The following is a 23416-nucleotide window of genomic DNA, read 5'->3' on the forward strand; positions in this document are numbered from 1 at the left end:
AATGTACCGTCAGATCACCACTTTTCATTTTCTTTAATCTAATCACCAAAATTTAGTCATACACTTACACAATATTTATGATCCACATTTGATCCTAACTATATATATATATATATATATATATATATATATATATATATATATATATATATATATATATATATATATAAATTCACCCTATGTCTTAAGATTTGAGATAAGTGGAGGGCTAAGAATTTAACAACTATTTTTGTGATATTTTTTTTTAATTTTAACCAATTTTCTTTGATTTTCTAAGAATTAAGCATAGATAGAGAAACACGTGACACCCTATTCTAGCTTTGCCATCTGCCCCTATTCTAGCTAAGACACCACTACTTGGCTTCTTCCCTAAGATATCACCGACCGACTCACTATACCTAGCTTACACTCTTTCATTTTCTTCTTTATTCTCTCAATCAATCTCTCTTGAAACCTATGGAACCACCATCTCCGACCACCACTACCACATCTGTTCACGCCATCTCCACCTATTGTCCCCAATTGCTGAAATCACATCTCCTCTTATTCCCTTTCTTTCTTTTGACTAATCCATTTTATTTCCCTCAGTTTAATCAAGATTAGAGGTCATGGGTTCATACGCGTCACTTGAATTTGAACGATGCTACCCACTGGTTCTACTTTTCTTTTTCACTTTTTTTTATATGCCTTGTCGCCTTTGCTTCATCTGTTTGTGTTATGTTCGCCTAAAGTTCATTTTTTAACAATAAAAACCCTAATTTCTTCTTATTTGATTTTGAAGTAGTATTTGTTTAGTAATCTACGTGCTACATGGACGCCTGATTTCTACTTCCTTTCACACCTTCGTACTGACTCCCTCTCCTCGATAGTTTGCGATTACAATTTAGGGTTCATGAATGGTCCTTCAATTTCTATTTTGATCGTTCTCCTATTAACATTGGGTTAATTTCACCGATGGATTAGTGTTGAAGAATAACCTCACCCTTCGTCTTCTACTTTCTTTTATTTACTCTTTCAACTGGATGTGAAATATAAGTGAACATCGGGAGTCAACGATTGAAGAGGAAGCTAAGGGCTGAGCATCAGGTTTGTATTTTTGTTTTTGTTTTTTTTTTTGTCTGTTTTAGCTCCGTTATCTCCTGTATATTCTTGGATTTCTGGCCGTGGTCAAGGGCAGAGGAAGAAGCCAATGAAGTTGATTTAAATGAGTTTACATATTTCATCTTAACTGTTTCCTGTATCAAGATTTTTGATGGTTGTAGTTTATCTCACGTCTCCCCTGTTGGTCTTCTTGAAGATCGTCAACATTTTAACAAGCTTGGATCTTTATTTTTCCATTAAAGCTAAAGTAGGACAAGGTAGCAATGCAACACAAAGAGATATTCATGTTTTCCATTTTAAATTCAAAAAGTATTAGCTTTCAATCCGAAATATCCTATTTAATTGTTATTTTCGGATTTAATTTTTCTATAAAGGAAAATTTTATTTTTTAAAGTTCTCAGGCCTTGGTTTTTATAACAAATCAGCTTAGGAAACTCCTTTAGCTTCCATTACTTGAAGTTTCCATTTTTGTAGATATATGTTATGTATTTTCTTAAATGCTCTGAGAACTTAACCATGCATTATACTTAGATCTTTCTTATTGATTTAATATTACATATTGGAGATTAATAGATGCAAGCGTTCTTCCATAATTGATCTTATTGACAGAGAGCAAACTGATGAGGTTCTATATGTAGATTTGAGACAATCAAGGCTCATGAGGTTTGTACTCTTGTAGTGTAAGTTTTCAACATAAGGTATATCTTTGAGATGCTATATTGGTTTTCGATAATTAAGACTAATCACTAGAAGCATGAGATAAACTTTGATTTCAAGACAAAATGATTGTTCGGAATCATGGTTATCAATATTCGTTGGATCATTTGATATTAAAATCATACCATCAAAAAGAAAATCTCGGTGTTAACAATATTAGTTCAGGGATAAGATCGGTATAGATTTGTTAGGTCAGCCTTCAGCAGTAGGTACATAGACAAGCTTGGCGATCAAATCCCACCTTCTTCGCCGCCTCATGAGTAAATTTTTGTTTTGAGTTTGTTGTTTGGATGTTCTTGAATATGTACTTTATGAAGATTGATGATTTCTTACTTATACATCTTTCATACATTTGCTTTTGAAAACAGTTATAATCCTTTTTTTCATACCATTGTAATAACATCTAAACCTTTTTAATCTTTTAATTTCCATTTAATTCTTTCTAACTGTCTAATGATTAACTGATTTTTCATGCTATCTTCCATTGTTCCATGTATTTGAAGTAATTACTAATTACTTTTTTATGGTCACTTAATTATTTTTCTTAACAAAAGTTGTCCATGCAAGTTATTTTGCTTCCTAAGGTTGGGTATTGTTTTTATGATTTCTCTAAAATTGATAATTTTATGTTTGTATACTATTGTTCTTGTGTATCTGATTTGGGTTCTTTTTTTGTATATAGGACAAATAATGCAATGCTTTCATGGCACCAGGTAAAAATTTTATTCTTACAAATAAAAACCCAAATCACAATGTACTTTAATACATTCATCAATAATATCCATCTACTTTCATTTTAACATGTTCAAACACTGTACTATAAAACTTTAGACTTTAAATTAAAATTGAGAAAGACAAATGAAAAAAAATCCTTACATTACAAATGTGCTATGTTTTTTAGGTAGCATCTTTAAGTAAAGGTCGGTGGAAAAAGCCCAATAGAGTTGTGCTTCACAAGCTTCATGATGCATGCGAAAATACGGACATCTTTAGATCAACAAAAATTTAATCATATTCTGTGAAAACTCAAGCAAGATTTATTCTTGCGATTTTTTAGTGAACTTATCCAAATAACTTGACATGGTGATATTTTTATTGATTTCTATATCCAAAACTTACAAGCCCCATCAATTATTGTAAAAATCACACATGCTTGAAACAAAAGAGTATATACAATAAACTTATACCAAAAGTTCTTCATCTAAGACTACACAGGGTCGTCCTTAGGACGGCCTTAAGACGTACCTAGTATATATATATATATATATATATATATATATATATATATATATATATATATAGTATATATATATATATATACTAACACTAACACTAATACGCAACCCATATTTGGTTCTTGTCTTATTCTTTCTGCCATTTGGCATTAAGTTGTGTGGTGTGAAATTCCTTTACTGTCCCACTCTACGATTTCTACTCTTAGTCTATAACACCCAATTCCCAAGTTGTACCAAAGAAAAGAAGAGAAGAGAAAAGAAAGTAAGGAGAGAAAAGAAGAGAAGAGAAAGGAAAAGAAATTTGTCTTTTGTGTTCCCGAGTTGGAGAAATGGAAGGAAAGTTAAACATTTTGTTCTTTCTCTCCAAATCCTTCCAAATCGGAAGGAAAGTTAGGAGGGAAAGTGATCCCTCCATTTCCTTCCACTTCTCTCCTTTAATGAAACTCGGGAACACCAGTTTCTCTTACTTTCCTCTCACTTCCACCCATTTCCTTTCTTTTCTCTCCTTAAATTGAACTCGGGAACGAGGTGTAAGTCTTCACATTTGGATAAGGTGGGCAAGATCTATATTGATGTTGTGATCATTTCCATGTTTTGGGATAAAGCCTCGAGATGATTAACCCTCGGAAGGATGTTCTTTTTGATTGTTTCGTATTCTTTCTTTGGGATTTGTAACAAACATAAGAATTATAAAATATTTTGGAATGTGCAACGCTCAATTATCTATTTTGTAAGTGTTTCCCTCTAGCTCCATGCTAGAGGTGCGTTTATAATATATGTTCTTAAAAAAATCCAAATTTATTTCAAGTGACCAACCCGTTTAGAAAATTAAAAAATTTAATTTTCAATTTATCCATTATTAGTATGAAATTAATATTTTAATAATTAAATGCTTTTGATGAAATTCAAATTTTATCTGATACAGCTAGTACTAACCATAATCACATTACTCGATTATTCTCCCACTCTATTACTCTAAGTGTCTTATATAATGCTAATCGATACTATCGGCCTCCTTCTCTTCTCTTCAAGTTTATGAAACAACCAAAACCTAATCTTCATAAAGTTGCAATATGTAACGAAAACTTATTCCAATCTCGAATCATAATCTTTAGTAATTAACATCCTTATTCTTCTTCTCTTTCACATCTTATTCCTGATCACCCTTAGTCATAACTCTCAATCTCAAACTACGTAGAAATCAATTAAGTTTTTACCTACTTTGACTTTCTGAAACCCGATGAAAAGGATGAGAGTTATTGCAAGGAATACGATCAAACCTGAAAGTGGAAGGGGAAGTCATGACTCACAATATCAAACACCCTAGCAATAAAGTATTTTAGACCTGCTTTGACTTTCTCAAATCTAATGAAAATGGTGAGTTATTACAAGGAATACAATCAAGTTGAAAGTGAAAGTCTTGCTGTATAAAGTTTAACAATTAAACATTTATAATGTTTTGTAGACAATTCAATTGTGTTCGTGTTATGGTTATATTATTTGCAAACTTAAACAATCATTGGAGTTCTTAAGGTTTAGTTATGTAGCTTCGTTGGAAAGGTTATTAGATTTGAACTTTTTTTTTGGAAATTTAAATGGGAAACCTATTTATTAGACAAGTTGGGTTGGGAAAAAAAAAATAGGTCAATATGATTTCAACCCGTTTAATAAAAATGTTGTGTTTGGTTGGAAAATCAATCCGTTTTCTTAATTTGGCTGTGATGGGTTGAGATTTTCAACACGTTTAATTAAACCGCTAAACCCGAAAATGACCTAATCCAAACCAATTTATTTTCACCCCTAGGTTATCATGATGATCATGACGGAGCCAGAAAGAAAAATCATGGGTTGTACAACATTTTTATAGGTTGCACTACTAGAAAAAAACTAATTTCCGAAGGTAGGTTTCATCAGAAAATCGTCAAACGGCGAATTCATGCTAAATTCACGATTGTCAGACTTTGTGGTAGATTGCTAACAGATTTGTGACAGATTTTCAATGGATATGCGACTGATTTTCACTAAATTTACATTAACGGAAATTTTTGAGGGACGGCTCCTGCTACATAATTTCAATATATTATAAACTATGATTAAATAAGCATTTATTCAACAATATATTATAAACTATCTAAATTGAATATTAATTTCAATATGCCTAATGCGTTTATGAATGTCCGTCTATGGCTCTACAAGTGGGTATTGCGACTTCCTTAGGCCTAACCTGATTAGTTAGAGGTGTAAGAAAAAAAAAAAACAGAATGTCACCCGATCTAGTACCGATAATGTTGATAACCATGCCTTACGTAACACTGATTGTTGACCTTTTCTTTTTGTGAGCTTCATATATATACCAATCATCCACCATACAATGATGCTACATACTTAGCCGTCAGTCCGGTCATTCATAAACGCATTAGACATTGAAATTAATATTCATTTTAGATAGTTTATAATATATTGTTGAACAAATGCTCATTTAATCATAGTTTATAAGGATGATGGGTGTGGTGCCACACTTACAACGGTCTACGTAGGCGCCACATCACACTTGTCACATTTTTACCAATCACTACAAGAAAATCACTCTTTAGCGGCGACGCTATTACCGGCGACAGAGGCCTTTAGCGGCAACTCTAGAGAGTGTCGCCGCTAAAAGCCCATGTCGCGTCGCCGGTAATAGCGTCGCTGCTAAAGGTCGATCACCCGAATCCGCGTCTTCCCCTTCCGTTACATCTACATCGTTCGATCAAATATCCAATCCAATGGTTGTGGTACCTTATTCGAACTAAACTAATATCGCCGACATATGTGTCGCCGCTAAAGGTTGATATTGTCGCAGCTAATAGTTCACTAAAAATTGACACGGTACCCTTCCCTCCAGATTGTCGTCGCTATTGAGAAGAGTCGCCGGTAATAACCTATTAGTCGTCGCTAAAGGCGTCGCCGGTAAAGCTTTACACAGATAAAAAAACGCACGCAGAAACTTCATTCTTCTTAATTGCTTTCTGTTTGCTGCCCTTTTCTCCTTTGCCCCTTCCACCTTCTACCGAGTTCATCTTCAATTTGCTTCTTCCATCTTGATTTCTCCATACATTGTGTCATATTAAGGGTATTAGGGATTAATGTGTGATTTGGGACCAATTGTAAGTCAAGTTCTTGAAGAAATTAAGGTAATTTGATTTGAAAATTTCTTTGATAATTTCCTTGTTAGTTTGTATGTTAATACTGAAAAAGTGTTGATTAAATTTCTAAGTTTTGGTAATTTAATTTCTAAATATTGTTGAAGTGATTTGTGGCATTTTGGATGGCTCCCAGGTTTTGGATTTGTAGCTTCATCGGGTAAATAACAGTTTTTCCAGCTATTACCGATTGATTTCCGCCACTACAGGTTCTATTATTTCATTTTTTGTGAATTTGGTATTTGTATGTGAAAATTATGTGAAAATTGTGTGTATATTTGATATTTGATGTATGTGGTATATGAGTATTTGGTATATATATATATATTGTAACATCCCAAAATATCGAGAGTAGAGTTGAAGGGCTAAAAGAGTAAATTAAAAAAAAGGGAACTCGGCGAGTCCATGGGTGGACTCGGCGAGTAGGGTTGCGATTTGGTCGCGTGTTAAGTGGCCGACTCGGCGAGTCCAAGGCTGGACTCGGCGAGTAGGCGCTGAGTGGAGAAAACCCTAATTCTCGGGGTTGAGCCCTATATAAAGAACATAACATCCATTCCCCCAGCCTCTTTACTCATCCTCAAGTCCAGAAACCCTAACCTTCGTGTGTGAGTGGATCAAGTTGCATTTAGGAGCTTGGAGAAGCAATTGTTGAGGAAATCTTGAAGGGTAGGAGGCTTGGAGCAAGGGGCTTTGGTTGGATTCGAGTTTCATTGCTGTTGGGGCGTTCTTTTGAGGTATTATCTCGTTCTTGGGCTATCACTTATATAGATTCTTCATTTTGGGATTTATGGGGAGCTTATCTTGGGATGTTTTGGAGTTTGGAGGTTAGATCTGAGGTTGCTACCTCAGATCTGGAATGGGGAAGGTCTAGAGTGCATTAAAGTCCCTGTGGTTGAGTGCTTAGTGAAGCCATCATGTCCCAAACCCTAGCCCTAGAGTGTAAAAGGCCTAGATCTCTTTGGATTCACGTAAAGTTTGCCACTTTACGTGATGGATGGGTTGTAGGAGGCTAGATCTATGTTTTGGATCAATTGCATGGCCTGGAATGCTTCTGTATGGATTCAGACCGGTGGTACTCGGCGAGTCACATGGGTAGACTCGACGAGTTGCTTGAAGATGAGTTGGAACTCGACGAGTTGGAAGAACAACTCGGCGAGTTGGATGAAGATGGCCTGGAACTCGACGGGTTGGAAGAACAACTCGGCGAGTAGGATGAAGATAGCCTTAGACTCGACGAGTCTGTTCTTGGACTCGGCGAGTCTTGTCGAAGAGTCCCAACCTTTTCTGGTTGAGTAGTGAATCGGTGAGTCAAGGGGATGACTCGGTGAGTTGTGTGTGAGTGGACTCAGAGTTGTTGAACTCGGAGAGTCTCGGGGTGACTCGGCGAGTTGAGTCACGAATTGGGGAATTTATGAGCATGGGGACTCGGCGAGTCATCGGGTTGACTTGACGAGTAGAGTCAGTCAGGGGTTGACTTTGACCAAGGGTGACCAGTGGTTTCCAGGGACATTTTGGTAATTGTTGGTTATTGTTTTGGGTTCAGTGCCTTGGTGGTTGTCCAGTGGTGGAGATCGTATCAGTGATCGGAGCAGCTTGGGTTATCTGTTCAGTCGGCCGTTTCGAGGTGAGTTATCCTCACTATATCAACAGGGTCTAAGGCACCAAGGCCGGCCCTTATCGGATTGAGATCCGGGTATTTGTTGTTATGTTATTGCTTTGATATGTTGCATCCTGGTAGTTAGGATGGTATGTGTTAGAGACCTGATTGAGATCGGTATTCTGAGATGTAGGGTGATGCTATGCTAGTGACCGGTTAGGTCGATATCCTGGTTAGGATGATGATATGTAATGTGATCTGTTTGATCGGCTTGTTGACTGTGAATTGCTATATGATTGTATGTTTATGTGCACATGGTTGTTTGGACTGGGGATGGGTTGAGGCGGGTCCTGCTTTGTGTTGTAGGCCAAGATACCTAGGGCGGACCGGTTGTCCCGAAGGCCCAGCGAGCGGTCCGGATAGGCTGTAGGCCCCAAGAGGGCGGACCAGACGTGCCGAGGCTCGGAGAGTGGACTAGGCCGACTGAAGGCCCGGTGCGGGCGGACCAGTCATACTGTAGACTCAGAGAGTGGACCAGGTGGATTGAAGGCCTGGTGCGGGCAGACCAATCACACTGAAGACTCGAGATATATGGCTAGATTCGGAGGGTGGACCAGGTGGACTGTTGGCCGGTGCGGTGGACCAGTCACACAGTAGACCCGAAGTGCATGGCTGTTTTGTGATCGGATATGTTATGGCATGTTATGTGTGTATGGTATATGTGGTTGGTATTTTGGGGATATCTCACTAAGCTTTCGGGCTTATAGTTGTGGTTTAATGTTTTTCAGGTTCTTCAGGAGATCGTGGCAAGGCGAAGGCGTGATCGTACCGCTCCTCGTGTTTATATTGTGATGAGATTCTGGGAATACTTAAAATAAATTGTATTGAAAACCTTTTTGTAATAACTTTAATGGATTCGGGTTGTTTTCGAAAATTTTAAATTGGTTGAAATTTTTGGTCGTTACATATATATATATATATATATATATATATATATATATATATGATGTTATTATCTATATATATATATATATATATATATATATATATATATATATATATATATATATGAAATTATATGTATTTGTTATAAGTAGGATGTTATTGTGTGTATGTGAATGTATGTATGTTTGTTGTAAATGTGGTATATGATTGTGAAATTTTTGTATTTGGTATAATTAGGATGTTATTATCTATATATGTGAAATTATGTGTATTTGGTTTAAGTAGGATGCTATTTTGTGTGTATGTGAATGTATTTTTATTTTGTGTATATGTGGTATATGTATGTAAAAGTATGTGAATTTCATGTTCTTATGTATTATGTAAAAGTATGTGGTATATGTATGTAAGTAGGATGCTAGAATTGAAAAAAAATTATTGTTATAATTGCAAAAAAAAAAACACAAAAAAATGTTATAAAATTGTTAGGGTACTATACACATATTCATGTATGTATTGGATATTTTTTGGGGGGGATTTGAACTTCGAATGATTATCCATTTTTTAAATCATGTCATTTTGATTATTTTGGCAAAGTGTTAATAATCACATTTTAATGTTTGAATAGATGTGAGTGTAATAAAATTAAAATGATTATTTAAAAACCAAATTGTCAATGCGCACCAAAACAAATATGATTTTTAGGAAAATGATAAAAATTACTTATCAAACCTGTTTTAAATACTTTTAAGTCTTATTTATTATTATTAATAATTTTATTACTAGAAAAAAAATGAGAATAAAAAATTGCAAAATAATATTAGTAAAAGCTTTACAAAATAAGATTATTATAATTGACAAAAATAAATCAACACTCTAAAACCAAATATATATATATATATATATATATATATATATATATATATATATATATATATATATATATATATATATATATATTATAATCTCGACGGTAAATTACAAATACTAGAAACATCAACACAACAACATAATATGTTACAAATATATATATATATATATATATATATATATATATATATATATATATATATATATATATATATATATATATATATTACCATCGAACAATGACCTTGTTCAAAATGTTGACAATGTCTCACACGAAAATGTAGACAATGTCGATGTACTTCAAAATATCTCTTCATTCGATGCTCCACTTTTTATCGATTTCAGCATGTACTTTCAAAACATTCCTAGAGTCATTGTTGAAGTAGAAAGTGCAACTGAAGTTCCTCCGCCAACTGGTAGAGTCAATGATGTTTCTGATTGCGAGACTGATTACGATGAGACCGATTCTGATTATGATACCGAAGAAGACACTGAAGGATATGAGGAAGATTCATATTAGAATAGTTCTTATGTAATGTGTATTTGTAATATGAACTTTATTTGGATTTCTAGTTTAAATAATAATGTGTATTCCTATGTAAATGTTTATTTTTATGTAATGTGTATCTGTAATAAAAATTGTATTTGTATATCTTATAGTTTTTCAGGAAATGATGAGCATATGGATTTTGTTTATATATACCATGGCTGCTGTCATGGGTCGTGGACATGGGGGAGACGGAGCTGAGGACCCACCTATCCCAGGCGGTAGAGGTGTTGGTCAGCATGAGCAAGACGGTAAATCTTATTATGAATTTTTATTAAATATTGTTATTCAATTATTATAAATTAAATATTGTTTCTAATAATGTTTAATTATATTTCTAGTTGAGGAACGTGCCCGAAGGAAAGTTCAAGGAAAAACAAAAAAATATAAAACTTGAAAAAACAATTGATCCCGTAGGAGAGCCGAAAGACATGTTTTCCCGAGAAATTGGAAAAACAATGTGGCAGATAGTCCCGTTTGACAAATGGACTTGAAAAAAAGTTTCCCCTTCGATACAGGACACCATATTACAACATTTAGCGGTAATTATTTATTTAAATATATTTTATATGGTTAACTATAATTGTTTTTTACTTGGTTAACTTATTTTTTTTCGTAGACAAAGTTTGATTTGGATCAGATGTACCAGGATGTACAAGCTAATCTGTTGAAAGAGAGTTTTCAAGCAGCTTTGTTAAAAGGTTATCGAGAACGTAAAGCTAAAGCAAAAGAATATTTTAAGTCAGTTGGAGGGTATGATGATATCCCGGGAGCATTAGCCAATCCTCCGGAGGGTATGCTAGTTGATAACTGGGCGAAGGCAGTTGAGTATTTTCAAACGGATGAACACATAATTGCATCAGAAAGGAGCAAAAAAGTCCGTGAAATGCAAACAAGTGTGAATCATGGGGGTTCGAGCTCGTATAACAATACTTGCTATAAGAAGGTACCGTACGTACATGTAATTAGTTATTTAAAATATAATCTAATTTTTAAAGTTAAACAGAACCTTAAGAGAGTGGAAACGTTTTGCAAAGCTCATACCGATAAGAATGGCATATTTGTTACAACTGAGGCGGAACAACAATACGTAAGTATTTAATTATAATTTTATCATATAATTAAATGTTTATTAATACTTAATTATTACTCACTTTTGGGAGTTACAGAATCGGTTAGTTGAAGAGCTATTAGAACAAACTCAAGGTGAAAGTGAGTTAACACCCGATCAAGAAAGAGTTGCATTCGAGAAAGTATTAGGAGAGCGACGTGGCCATATTAGAGGCATTGGCCATAAACCTTCTGCTCTCTCGTCGATTCCACAACCCTCGCAACCATCACAACAACCATCATAGGTAAAACAATCTATTTTGGTTTTTGTCCCAAGTGCAAGAAATAGCAATGTACTTTGGTTTTCTATCTTAGTTTAAAAATAGCAATCTACTTTAGCATCGTAAAATTCATGTTGAATTGGTGCTTTTTGGTTTTGTGGTGATTATTTGCTAAAAAGTTTGGTAATTTGGTTTTTGTTTGACAATCTAACTTATAAGTTTATATATATATATATATATATATATATATATATATATATATATATATATATATATATATATATATATATATATATATATATATATATATATATATATATATATATATATATATATATTGTTATTAATTATGTAGTTGGAAAATCTTTGTGCAATACTCAGCGACCCGACATGTAGGGGTGAGCTTTATTCGTTTTTTCAATCCCACAATAATCAAGGAAACGATGGGAACGAAGATGGTGGTATGTAAGGATGCGTTTTATTTGCATATGTTGTCATGCTTTGCTACTTGGCGACACTTTTACCGGCGACAAGAGTCATTACCGGCAACATGTTTATTACCGGCGACATGGGCAATAGCGGCGACGTTTCTCATTAGCGGTGACATAGTGATCAATAGCGACGAATCAGTACCGGCGACGCGTCGCCGCTATTAGTATTACCGGCGACTTTTGGGACTTTTACCCGCGAATTTTGTCGCCGGTAGTGGCCTTTTTCCTTGTAGTGAATAATTCTCATTTCGTAGGCGCGGGTTGCCATACTTGTCATGCTACCTATTTTTTTTAAGATACAAAATAAATCTTTCAAACATAACAATTTTTGAAAACTAAAAATTCATTAAACTTAAAATAAAAACATAGAGATTCAAAACAACAAGAAACACACCAAAAAAATAAAATTTAAAATTAAAAACATACAAACGAAAATTAGCAAACGTAGATAGACCTAAAGAACATCTTCATCGGAAAATTTACCTTTCAAATCGTCGACCGGTTCCATGTTAAGATCGATATGGTTGACGTTCCAAATATGTTCTGTTAAGACCATACGAAGAACATGATATGTCTCAACATCATTAAGTAGTGCCCTCCTCGATATGTACTCCGCGCTTCTAGCATCAAAAGCTTGGGTGGATGGAACGATCTTTTTTTTCGTTATACTCACATATTGTATTTCCTTCGTCTTCGAGAATCATATTATGCAATATGATACACGTATACATCACCTCGCTCATTTTCTTCTCCTCCATATACGGCACGGGATATTTAAGAATATGCCAACGTTTTTTCAAAGCTCCAAATTCTCGTTCTACATCCTTTCTCCCCCGCTCTTAAGCTCTCTTAAACTTCAACCTTTTCCGATCATTGGGACAAGACAATGACTTCACAAAATAAGCACGATACAGATAGATCCTATCCATCAGATAATACTCGTTCCTATACGATGTTCCAGCTACTTGAAAAGATTAGTCTGGTGCAATCCCGTAGTACATGTCGTCAAGTAATGGAGACATGTTATGAACATTGATGTCATTAAGGGAGCCAGCTAAGACAAAGAATGCATGCCATATCCACATATCCTGTGACACCACCGCTTCAAGTATAACGGTTGAATAGCCGTGATAGCCTCAGGTGTATTGCCCTTTATGGGAATTCAGACAACAACCCTATGCCTAGTGGAGGCAATCTAGGCTTCCTAACATTCCAGGAAAGTCGTGCACGTTTGAGTGATGAGCATACAATTTTTGGATGTCATTACAAGTAGGTTTGCACATATATCGTGGACCATATAATCTCATCGCATACTTGCAAAATTTATGAAGGCTAGTTCGTGCAACACGTCCGGACATCCTAAGGTTCTCCTCTAGTGCATCGGGGTAAGTGACATACGCTAATTGACGAAGTGCAACGGTGCACTTTTGTATAAGAGTAAAACCAATTGTGCCTCTAGCATCTCGACTTTGTTTGAAAAATATAAACGCTTCCGTGACGTCGTTGAATATACGCAAAAACAGAGATTTATGCATACGGAACCGACGTCGAAAAAAATATCCTATAAATAAAGTTGGTGTCATCCACAAAGTAATCTTGCATGATTCGATCATTAGCCACCTTACGAAATCTTTGTATGCATCTTGTCTTCCTCTGGCGTGCATTCTTCGCATTTTCTTCTTGTAGTTGTTTGATCATCTACTCCGCCTCCTGAATAACCTCTATAGACGTTTCAAGCAAGGCATCAAACATGCTTGATGAAGATGACGAAGAAGGCATTTTGAGAGAGTGGATTTGAGTTGTAAGTTTATGTTGATGAGTTGATGTTCTAAGTTGATGTTGATGAATTTCATATATACCCCTGCTAAGCATCTAAATATCGTATTTGCCCGGCCTAAACTTTAAATATCGTATTTTCCCATCTTAATGTTTTTTTAATATCACATATACCCAAATCTGTTGTTTTGTTAATTTTCATTGATTTATAATTCTTTTTTTAAATCTTTGTTCATTGTAATTCAAAATAAACACGTAATGGACAATAATACCCTTACTTGTAAACTCCAATACTAGCGATCGTAACCTTGCATTCCTATTTCACGTTCGCGTTAGAACCTGTTAATTCCGATCGCTACTCCCCTATTAGCACTTCCGATCAAATTGCGCCTTCCCCTTTTATTGCATCACTTACACGCATCAGGTAAACAAAAAACGATCCTATTCCTATTTTGCCTTTTTTAATTTTGCTTTTGATGTTGTTTGATTTGTTCATGATTTTGAAAATTGGTAAAGGATTTTGAAACCCTCATAACTAATTTACCCAAATAAAACGCAATCAAGAAGGAGCGCGCTAGGAAAATCACATTATCCAGATGTCCAACGGGCAGAAATCAGTAAATTTTGATCTTAAAACTTGATAACACCAAAAAGAATCACTTCTCAGTTGCAATCATGTAAAATAAATATCTCGATTATGTATTTTTATTTATTTGACATGTCAAAATATAATTTCTTAGTGGGTCTATGTTCCTGACTACCTTCAACTGAAAAAGAGACAATTCTAATCAAATAATTGTTGGGTTTTGAGCATTCCAACACTCCTATGGTGTACATGCAACCCTATAAACCTTGGATCTATGTTTTCTCTTTATACATGCAAATAAGAACTTTCCAAGGCTTTAATCCTAACTAGCATATTATGAAGTTCTTATACTACAAAGTTCTAGTTAGATGACATACCTTTTGATGTAGCTTGATGTCTTCAAGCTTTAAGAGCTTATCCCCAATAGTGTGGAAGCCTCAAGTGGAATCACAAATCACCAAAACACCTTGGAAGACTTTAGAGAATATGGATACTTGGTTCTCTCTAGTGAAATCGGCTAGCCCTTCTTAGTGTACCACACTAGTGCCAATTTCACCAACCAATGACATCTTTATATAGTATGGAAACTAGGGTTAAACCCATGACCTTTCATTTCATATGATCCATGGGTTAAACACTCCATGGACTATCCATGAAATCTTAGCCCAACCTAAATGAACTTGGCCCATTCCATATATATAAGAGTCCATATTTAATTAGTTCATTTTGATCACTTAATTAATTATAAATTCATTCTTGATCAATACTAATTAAATAATACGATTATATATTAATATATTAGAACTTATAATATATTAATATAAATCATAAATATACTATTCTCAAAAAATTATCCATATAAATTGTGTCGGTGAAGTGCAACCCAAATGGACCATGCCGGGTCGGGTCAAGTACATACCAAATATAGTTATGGACTTAGACATTAATCCAACAGTCTCCCACTTGGATAAGTCTAAAACTATTATTGAGTATGACTTCAAAACCTAACTGGAAATCGTAGCTCTTAAAGCCGATGTCGAACTCTGATCTTGTCAACGAACTTGTCCATTAGATAAGGGATCATATATTCCTCCATTCTAGATATCATATGGACTGAGACATGGACTATAGTCATTCTCTCTGTCCATTTGTTGTTTCCCGATTTCCGATTCCTGACGACTGACTGATTGAACAAATCAAATCAGTCCTGGCTTGGCCAAGCACTCACATGTGTTATCATTAAATCATCGAGGGGCCCACAGATATCGCATTTATCCCGAAGGTAAAAGGAATGGATAAACTTCGACTCATATGGCTTGTTCTGCTACTTGTTGAATTATACACAAAGGCACTTTTTATAACACCGAGTTACCGAATGCGTTTTCGTGCAATCAATATACAACCAACTCATAGTAACAACTCATATCTCTAGGTTTGAAGAATATAATATATTATTGTCTCATGATCACTCGTGATAAAATCCATGAAGTGATTCCAATGAGCGCGGGTTGAATCCAATACTCAGAACTTATGAGCACTCATGATTGTTGTATCCCTTTGTCAAACATCTTAGACCTCTACAAGCCAACCCATGACAGTCTTAATTCATATCTACTTCCAACATATGACCGACTGTGGATGGTTTGAATAACTTAGTCATTCCGGAAGAATAATCTAGTTTATTCTGGAAGTCAAAACATGCAAAGTGAAACACAAGATTAAATGAATCAAATATGGTATCAAACCCTATGAATATAAATAAACACTTGTATTTATCACCATACTGATTACTCATTATTCATTGTTTCGGTTTTATCAACTTTATACTTGAATTTAAAACACCAGTTGTACCATGCTCCAAGTATGTACACTATGTTTTCTAAACACTAGTCATGCCACACACAGGTATGCATACTATGTTTGTCTATGATCTTTACTTTGCGAAATAGACCAGTTGAACATAACTTCAATGATTCTCATTTCACAGTCCCAATTCCTTACTGCAAATGCAAGAATTCCAAATTCATGCCATTTACTGAAATCTGTTAGATTCTAAACTTATATGCATTGATCCTCTTGTAATGATTATGCACAAATTCACAAAGACTTGACAACAATCATTACAGTGTATTCCAAAAGAGATCAACTCCTTGGAAACATCCTTCTTGCATTAAGTTTCCTAATCTTACAGATTGAATACTTTCTAACTTTGAAACATTTCCATATTCCATTTTGACTATCACTTCTGAACAGGAGTTGCCTCCTTATAGATTATGTCAATATGGTCCTTCCAGAATTAACACTATACTTCTAGTTGTCCTTGAGCAACCAATCCTTGGTAAACCTTAGATTGTCCTCAACAATTGCTTAATCATTTTAGTCATATCCCATTCTAGACCTTTTCCCTTCTTAATGCCCCGGGCATTTGGAAATTTTTTTAGAAAGGATGAATATAGCATATGTAATCGATCCTATATCCAAAGTATATGGGACACGATTCATGATGTCTCACATAAAGACTAAACCAGTCTTTTGCTATAATATTTCCATTTCTATTTTCCAAGTTCTCATAATTCAGATTATGAAAAGGGATGTCGTAATCATAATCGAATTTTAGAACGCAAATAATGGACCCATATATAGAATTTCCTTATGTTGAGCCATTCCAACATGAAATTCGTATATATTCTTGACTAAATACGATTAAAACCTCAATCTAAGCTTTTAGATTTGAGATGAAGTATAATATCCTCTCCCTTAATTATAGCAAAACAACTTTTTCCCAATTAAGACCTTTTGTTTTTCTATAATTAACATTGCTAACTTGCAACCTTTATCATAATTATCATGCTCCCACTAACATGATGATTAATAGCATAACACTTATGCTCCCACTAGCTTTGACATGTACCCAGAAATCAACTAGACTTCTAGAAATCAATACTTTATTGACTTTCTTACCAAAGTTCAGATTTCTGATACTAGATTGCCTTGATAAGACTTTATCAATATCATACACCTCTCTTAGATTGCTCACATGTGTGTCTAAACAATTTCAGAACTATGAAAAGGGATGTCGTAATCATAGTTTAAATTGTTTAGACCTTTTGCCATTTCTCATAAGTCAATGTTAGTGTGCCGGTTAACCACGCACGCTCCACTAACGAATTTGAGAACTGCAAATATCACAATTGTTATCTACTTAAAATCTACTTAGTAAAAGAGTTTCCTTACCATGATTTTCATGAATCGAAGAGAAACCTTATGACACTTAGATTTTATGGTGTAAGTGTTCCTATCCATGTGAATTTGTCAAAACCATAATCACAGGACTAGGTTGGTGAAAAATCCTAACTCATATGGATTGAACTTGTGCAATCTTAACTTCTTGCCACCTGGCAGCTCAAGGGCCTGCCATTGCTTCCAAGTAGCTATACAAACAATTGAGAACATGTAGAACTCAAATGTATAGCCAACTTAATTGGAATGTGCACAGAAATGTCAGCACGATAGGTTATAAACCTCTAGATGTGTGCTAGTGATGAAATATAGGTTTTATTCTTGATTACTTCTTGAAACCCTTTCAGGATCTTTTAGACTCCCACTGTCTCCTTGACCTATAAGACTTTCTTGCCAAATATTCAAGAGATAGTGTGGATGCTAATCAAGACAGACACTTAACACAATTAGCCTTAGTTGGTCTTTGTTTTATCCAAAACATCACAACTTACCAATTTCAAATGTACAAGAGTAGAAAACTTTTACTCTTACATTTGACGAGTGTTTTAAACCTTCTTTAAGATATGTCACTCAACTTACAGTCTTGGAGTATGACTCTAAGACTTGTTTTGAAACGAAGTATGACTCATCTTCTTGATTTGACCACTTCAACAATTCATAGCTCCTCTTTTTAGCTATCAGAATGCACTTAGAGGATGAATTTTGATAAGGTCTCAAAATCATTAAGATGATCTTAAAACATGATACTAAAGTACTCTCCCATCTTTTCAGATTTGAGAAACTTTTATCCTTCTGCCTAATTTCATTCTTCTTATTCGCTCTGCCATACATTGGAACCTTTTCCAATGTCTCAGAATTACACTTAAGCTTGTAAGTGTAACCATATTTACTGAGCTTTAGTAAAGTATGACGAATAATCTTATCGATCTTTTGTGGTGGACTTGACCAGTGCACAAGAATGTGTACTCAATCACTTAGTCCTTCACTTGACTTCACATATACATGTGAACAAGGAACTAGTCTTAATTTTACAAAGATGAAAAATTCTCATTCATCATGTTGTACAACTTGCATGATTCCAAGTTTCGGTCCAATTGAAACTTGGGTGATGAGGATCTTTCTTTATTTGGTAAATTTAGACATTACCACAAATGAAAGAATCAATTTCATATTTCCACTATTGCTATTAATGGAATCATATAAGCAACAATTTTTCCCTCAAATGCCATTGTAAGGATATTTTAAAATAAATAAAATCATCATTTTTTCCTTTTATTTTAAAACTTTGCGTAAAAACTATCCTTACAATGCAAAAGAGCAAGAAAACTATGTTGTTATCTGTTCCTAAGCAATATATCATAACTCCTAAGAAGTAGCTCAAGAATCCGATCTTCAAACTATGCGATAGAAATCCATCTACGCGATCAGATTCATCATATTCTTTCTTTAAGTTTCTTAACTTTTCTTTGATTCTTAAAACATCAACATGTGACCCAGTCACATCATGTATCAAGAATCTCAGAATAGAAACTTAACAGAGTTAGATAGTGGACTTTACCTGAAGTAGAGTCAAACTTATTGACTTTAACATCCTTAGGTAAGTTTGGCAGCTCCATAACCAAATCCCCTTCCTTTGGCAATAGAAATATATGGACCCTTAGGTAATAGTACATGGGACTATCTCAGACTTAGCCTTTCTCTTTACCATTTGGTCAACCAAGTTGACTATGGCCAATCCCTTTCCATTGGGAAGAGAATGCATTTCTGGATTTCCTGTGTCACTATTGTCCTTGTCCATAAGGTTTTGGGAAGTTGATCTCCTAATCAAATTTGCTTTACTAAATCATTTCTGATTTAGCAGCACCAAGCAAATAGATAAGATCATTAAGGGTCTTGTCATAGTCTATTTCATAGGAGTCCCAAAGGAACTCACTATGTGACTTAGAAAGTGATTGAACCACTAACTTTCTCAAGACTTTGACACCCAACTCTCCCGGCTTGTCAGCATGTGACTTCATCTCCAAGATGTAATCACACCTAGACCTTGCCTTGCCAATAGGGCTTGAGTGACCTTGAACTTGTGGGTTAGGGAAAATAATTGGAGGAGGTGAAGGAAGTGAAGTTTCAATATATTTGGGAAGATCATAGATGTCTGAACTTGACATCTCTTGGGAGATATTCAAGATAGTTGATTTAAAAGTCCTTAATATAACACCCAATATGAAATATTAAGGCTAGGACCCAACAAACTATTTTATAACTTGGAAGAGGGATGTCGTAATCCAAGCTATAGAATATTTGAAGGTAGGTGAATTACGATTCACCAATTTCCACCATGAAAAACGAAATAATTAATTAGGTTTTAATTGGATTTGAAATTCCTAGATCTTTGAGATTCATTGAACTGTTCAATGGCATGTTTCAATCTTGAGTGTGCCCTTCAGGTTTTGTGACTGGGATGCCGAGGATCACAAAACAAGGTGTGAAGTAACCATGCAAATTACTTGGTACCCTTAAGTGTTTACCCCTCAATCGATGTGCCGGTTAACCACACACGCTCCATCGATACTATGATAAACATTAAGATACCCTTTGCCTACCTTGTTAAATACGAGTTAGTGTGCCGATTAACCACACACGCTCCACTAACCGACTTAAACAAAGTGCAAAGTGTAATTTCATGGATTAGCACCTTATTCACATTTTTCCTAAGTAACTAAGATTGGGTATTATTAAGAGTTTAGTTACTTAGTATTTATCATTAATAATTTTAATGAAGGGAGAATTATAGTCTAGTCAAACCCATTCGGCTAACGACCCTCCACCAGTCAAGGAAGCGGTGGGTGAGAGTGGACACCCATTAAACTGCCATTTTATAGGCAGTAACCTTATAGACCGGCTTCGTGAATGAGACCTACTAACGGTAAGACTGACTTGCTCTTATACATATATAAATATTATTAACTTATAATATTATAAAGTATAAGGGTTGAATTTTAACTCTTTAAAATTCTAAGGGCTTAACTTGGAATTAAAGTATTCATAAAAGAAAACTTTTCAAATTCCAAAACTTAAGGGAAAGTTTTGAAACTATTCAAAACTCTTGGATTTTCATAACTTATGAGTTTTAATTAAAGCTTTAAAACTTTTAATGAAGAGAGTCTTGGACATCCATAACTTGAGGACAAGTTATGGAGCCATAAAAACTATTTATAAGGAAAGACTCTTCATTTTTTTTCTAACCTAAGGCATTTTTATGAGTTTTTAAGATTCATAAATGTGACTTTTCATATAACTTGAGGACAAATAACAAAAATACATTTTATGAACAACTTTTAGATTAATTTGGATTGAAAACTACTAACACATATTTTTCATTAATCTAAAAAATAACTCATAAAACAAGGTAACACAAAAAAATACTTTTGGATTCCATAAATTATGGAGTTTAATGTTTTGTTTTATGATGAAAAATTTCATGTTCCATAACTTAAGAACAAGTTATGGAGTTCTTTAAAACATTCAGACCAAGTTTTGTAACTCCATAAAAAATTTTGAATCAATTTTTTTTAAAACCTTTTCATATCCATAACTTTTGGAGGTTTCAAAAAACTCTTTAGATCAAACTTTTAAAACTAATAAAATAATCATATCATTTTATCTTTTACTAAATTTGACCTAATTTCAACTCATATAGCAAATGATTCAAATTTTACAAATAATTAGTTTTTCACAAAAACAAGTAATTATCTTAAAATTTGACAAACGTCATGCTTTTTTTCTTTTCTTTTTTTCAACTTTGAAAATAAAACATTTGCATTAATATAACAGAAAACAACCCACTAGCTCTGATACCACTGTTGGGTTTTGAGCATTCTAACACTCCTATGGTGTACATGCAACCCTATAAACCTTGGATCTATGTTTTCTCTATTATACATGCAAATAAGAACTTTCCAAGGCTTTAATCCTAACTAGCATATTATGAAGTTCTTATACTACAAAGTTCTAGTTAGATGACATACCTTTTGATGTAGCTTGATGTCTTCAAGCTTTAAGAGCTTAGCCCTAATAGTGTGGAAGCCTCAAGTGGAATCACAAATCACCAAAACACCTTGGAAGACTTTAGAGAATATGGATACTTGGTTCTCTCTAGTGAAATCGGCTAGCCCTTCTTAGTGTACCACACTAGTGCCAATTTCACCAACCAATGACATCTTTATATAGTATGGAAACTAGGGTTAAACCCATGACCTTTCATTTCATATGATCCATGGGTTAAACACTCCATGGACTATCCATGAAAGCTTAGCCCAACCTAAATGAACTTGGCCCATTCCATATATATAAGAGTCCATATTTAATTAGTTCATTTTGATCACTTAATTAATTATAAATTAATTCTTGATCAATACTAATTAAATAATATGATTATATATTAATATATTAGAACTTATAATATATTAATATAAATCATAAATATACTATTCTCAAAAGATTATCCATATAAATTGTGTCGGTGAAGTGCAACCCAAATGGACCATGCCGGGTCGAGTCAAGTACATACCAAATATAGTTATGGACTTAGACATTAATCCAACAATAATTGAGAGCTTATAATTTGCTACACGACAAACTAGTCTTCCATGAAGTGGGAGGCTGCAAAACACATTAATGAGCCTTTTCCACAACCTCTACTAGATATTATCCAAGCAGACAATTCTATTCCAATAATTGATCCAAGTCTTATTATTTTTTATCCTAAAATCATCCAAGACACACACACCAATGAGCACTTTCCCAAATATGTTGTTCTTGTCTAGTTTTTTATTCTTACTTTTGACAATTTTTGTTGTAGACACCATAACCACAGATAAAGAAATAAGAGACAATGATACACTTGTTTCAGCTGGTGAAATGTATGAATTTGGATATTTTACCCTCGGTAACTCCAAGTATCGATACTTAGGGATATGGTATAAAAAGGTTTTCCCTTAGACAGTTCTATGGGTTGCTAATAGAGACACTCCACTTACAGATACATTTGGTGTGCTCAAAGTCAATAGCATGGGAACATTGATGCTTCTCAATGGTAATAATACCTTGATTTGGTCGTCAAATTCCTCATTATCTGTCACAAATATTAATATAGTCGCAAAGCTTCTAGATTCAGGAAACCTTGTTGTACATGATAATATGAACAGTACCACAGACCAAGATCCTATCTGGCAAAGTTTTGATTACCCTACTGACACCTTGCTATCTGGAATGAAATTTGGGAAGAATTTTATTACAGGGAGAAACAGATGCTTGACATCTTGGAAAAGTCTAGATGATCCTTCTCCGGGTCTGTATGTAAGTTATTGGGATACAAATGGGTATCCACAAGCATTTTAGTTGAAAAAGTATATGTAGCTGACGTTTATGAAGGATGTGCATATTGAACTTATTCACCACAGACGTTTATGGATGATAAAACGTGGAATTATCAAAGGCAATCTTACTTTTGATTCAAACACACAACGTCTGAATGGCATGAAGCGAATCTTGTTGACAAATACCTAAAAACTACACCTTCTACTAAGAAATAAATGAGACATGAAACATAGAGAACATCCAGACAACATCCCTGCCCATTGTCGCTATCTACCGTGAGACATGAAGCGTGAAACAAATCTTCAATAAATAGCAATGTACTTTGAGAAATCGATGATTTATAGCATTGAACTTTCAAAATTTTGTAATAGTTAATTACAATAATTATATTTTTTTTATCTTTGTATGTTTCAATTGTAATATAT

The 23416-nt window shown here is 34.3% G+C and overlaps 1 long non-coding RNA gene across 2 annotated transcripts; it reads left to right on the forward strand.

Moving 5' to 3' along the window:
• The first annotated feature begins 321 nt into the window (after positions 1–321).
• LOC111894996 (uncharacterized) lies at positions 322–3018 on the forward strand. 2 transcript variants are annotated; one of them, XR_006192599.2, is made up of 4 exons: positions 322–1086; positions 1711–1764; positions 2501–2531; positions 2720–3018. It is a non-coding gene; the product is annotated as an uncharacterized LOC111894996 (long non-coding RNA). The 2 variants fall into 2 exon arrangements; XR_006192598.2 differs by lacking the exon at positions 1711–1764 and having other exon boundaries at positions 326–1086; positions 2720–2917.
• The last annotated feature ends 20398 nt before the right edge of the window (positions 3019–23416 follow it).

The sequence above is a fragment of the Lactuca sativa genome, chromosome 5 (assembly GCF_002870075.4).
Source record: "Lactuca sativa cultivar Salinas chromosome 5, Lsat_Salinas_v11, whole genome shotgun sequence".
In the NCBI taxonomy this organism is placed as follows: Eukaryota; Viridiplantae; Streptophyta; class Magnoliopsida; order Asterales; family Asteraceae; genus Lactuca; species Lactuca sativa.